This window comes from Alligator sinensis, unplaced genomic scaffold, assembly GCF_000455745.1.
Source record: "Alligator sinensis unplaced genomic scaffold, ASM45574v1 scaffold107_3, whole genome shotgun sequence".
NCBI classification, from domain to species: domain Eukaryota; kingdom Metazoa; phylum Chordata; order Crocodylia; family Alligatoridae; genus Alligator; species Alligator sinensis.
The window spans coordinates 395,216-398,391 of NW_005842578.1; the positions used below are offsets into that span (position 1 = coordinate 395,216).

The following is a 3,176-nucleotide window of genomic DNA, read 5'->3' on the forward strand; positions in this document are numbered from 1 at the left end:
AACGCAACAGGTTATTTATGGCACGATTCACCTCATCCATTCCTGATTTGCAAGGCTCGGGTCAGAAGCGAACCAGCTAATCCACACTGCCTTTCAGAGAGAGGCCAAATGAATGTTTGGCCTTAGACCAATTCCTGCTAAACAGGTTATCTATATAAAAATTCCACCCGCCGCTGCAGCCGGGATGGCCGCGGGCACCAAAGGAGAAAAGGGGCTGGACAAACTGTACCCATGTGGATCAAAGAGTTCAGTTCTGGATGCCGACGATGACGGATATCACCGCAAGCAAGATCCCATAGATCACACCGGCGCGTCTGACAGTTCCCACCCTACTTCCCTTTTGAATCCAGGGTTGAGATGCCGGTGTTAATATCTCGTCATAGAGCTACTGCAAAAAACCTGGGCGCTCCAACATGCCAGGACTCCTGGCATTTACGGTCTTGCTCAGCGAAGGAATTTGGCAGTTTTACAGCCCTGGTCTCACTCGAGGATTTGGGTTTCAAGCAAGCAAGCAGCAGCCAGGCTGCTTCGGTGAGATCCGCTGCTGCTCGATGAGGAGGACTTCACAGTTTCAGCTGCTCCGTCTCCCCACTCCCTGTTCATTTACTTGGGGCCTACAGCACAACAAAGCCAAAGCTATTGTTCTTGGGCAGCGCGGGGTTTCATTCACTACCTGAGCCCTCCGGTCTCCTGCCCCCGCCTCCGGCTGCTTGGGAAGGGGAACGGCAACTGCCAAAAAGATGACAGGTGGTGGAAACGAGGGATTGATGGCTCCTGCCAAACTGCTTTTGCAGAAATCACTGGGAGATCTCAGTCTCAACGGGGGCAGGCGCTGAGCAAGAGGGAATCTGAGCATGTTTGGCACAAAAAAAGGGAGAACTTCCTGTCTCGTGCTTTGGAGATGCTGGGCTAGTTTCTGAAGCAATGAATCCCAGAATTGCAGAGAAGTTGGGCTGCAAGGGACCTCCAGAGGTCACCTAGTCCATCCCCTACCTGAAAGAAGCACACATTAGACTCCATGCCCTCTCTTCCCCCCTAAAAGGCCATTAAAACACACAAAACCACAAGAACGGCCATTTACTGGGTCAGACCCAAGGTCCCGCCTTCCCAGTCTCCCATGTCACAAAGGGGCAGCAAGCAGAGACTGGAAAGGAGAGTGATTGGGTCCGAGCAGGGTTTTTCCCCCCTGCTCCTCTCCCATTTGCAGCCTCCAGCATTGAAGGTCCAGGAAGTCTTAATCAGGGGCCATGCCCCTCACTCCCTGCTCAAGAGCTCCCGATGCCCCTTTCCTCCAAGACAGTCTCCAGTCCCCTTGTGAATCTGGCTAAGCTCTCCGTGTCCACGAGACGGGGAAGCGAGCTCCCCTTTCATCCCACGCTGGATGAAAAAGAACGTCCCGACGTCTGTTTTACGCTTACTGCCAGTGTCATGTTGTGACCCCTCGCTCCCATGTCCAGACACAGTCAATACTAAATCCCTACTGACCTTCTCGTTGCCATTTCATATTTGGTAAACCCTGGTCAAGTCCTGCTCAAGCATCTCTCCTTCTCAACTGAGGAGGCCTGGCCTTGTTAGCGCCTCCATAGCATCCACCACCCTTGCTGCCCTTCTCTGGACCTTCTCCAGCTCTTCCAGGTCTTTTTTGAAGTGTGGAGACACCTTTACTTGCCTAACCCTGGGCTTGATTCAAGACAAGAGGACTGAGCGGCCCCAAGTTAGGAATGACCTCTGCTGGCCTGGTTATTGAGGTTTTGCTTGGTTTGGCACAGAAGGAGACTGGGGGGTGTGGGGGGTGGGTGGAAAAAGGCCTAGAGAGAAGCCACCCCTCTGCAGCTACTTGAGGGTGGCTACGAACAGGTGAGGACTAGTCATTCTGAAGATGTGCGCCTGCAAACCAGGGTGATCCGGCACCGGGTGAGGCTGCCAGGCTCCAAAGAAGAGCACAGCCAGGTGGGGGACACTGGGCAGACCCAGAGGGTCCTACTGGAAGCATCTGAAGAAGCCGGACCTGCCTGGACCATCAGGGGACGGGAATGCCCTTGAGCAAGGCTTTTAAAACAACATCCTACATTCGCATCATAATCCCTAAATGCTTTGCTTCTATAGTGAGAGACGATCATTCGGTTTTGAGACTAACTGATCAGTGGTCAAACCTCTAAGGGGAGGAACCACGGGGACCTAAATCCCATTGGACCAGCTGGGTGAGAACAGCTGACGTGCCCAGACGTGGGAGAACAGCACAACTCCACCTGGAAACACGCGGGCGCGTCTACACATGATGTGTTAATGCATTTTAAGGGCATGCATCTACACATGCACACCCTTAATGCGCATTAAAATGGTGAATAGTTAAAGTGCATTAACGAACATGCAGATACACTGAAGTGCATTAACGCTGTGTGTTAGTCCCAAGTCAGTCCACACACAATGCGTTTTAACGCCTGCACATGTAGACACCTGCCTAAACCCGTTTAATGCGCATTAAGCTAAGAAACATTAAATGCAGGCATGCTTAAATGAACATGTAGACACAGCCCAGCACATGAAGACGATGGCAGAGGGGACCCAGAGAAGCTGGATGTCCCGTCCTCAGTCTAAAGGCTCTGTGTGCAAAATGGGCACACATCTAACCCAGGAGTTTTGGGTTAAGCTCCACAGGAAGCTATCAGCTTCCACCTTTTTAAGAAAATATACTGATAAAACTCTGTTTAATGCTGCCTTTGGGTGAAACAGCCTTGAAATATCGTGGGCACCAACTCTCAGTCATCGCATTACTCCCACAAATGGGAACACTTCAATACTGAGACAAAGACAAAGCAAGGTTCTGATTTTAGTCCGAGAAGAATAAAAATGTAAGTCGAACCCCTTGGCTACAATTGCCACAGTGCTTCTCACAACTCCGTTTTTATTCTGGATTCTTTCTATAGCCACCATAGTCCCCCCTTCCTCCAATCCCCTTTCAATACAATATAAAATCCATCTCCGCCAGCCATTTATTCTCTCTTGAACGATGGATATGAGGCAAAGCCTCCATCTTTCATCACTGATTCCGCACTCTCTGGCATTTCCCTACGGGGATTTCAAGCAATAAGACCACCACGAAGCTAGACTGGAACAGGGTTAGCAGAGCTTCTCACAGAAGAGTGCACACCGGTCGGTCCCCGTTCTAGGGAAAG

The 3,176-nt window shown here is 51.0% G+C and overlaps 1 protein-coding gene across 1 annotated transcript in view; it reads right to left on the minus strand.

Moving 5' to 3' along the window:
- Positions 1–3,176, minus strand: part of ARHGAP35 (Rho GTPase activating protein 35) — a 66,249-nt gene that overhangs the window by 58,230 nt on the left and 4,843 nt on the right. The window lies entirely within an intron of this gene.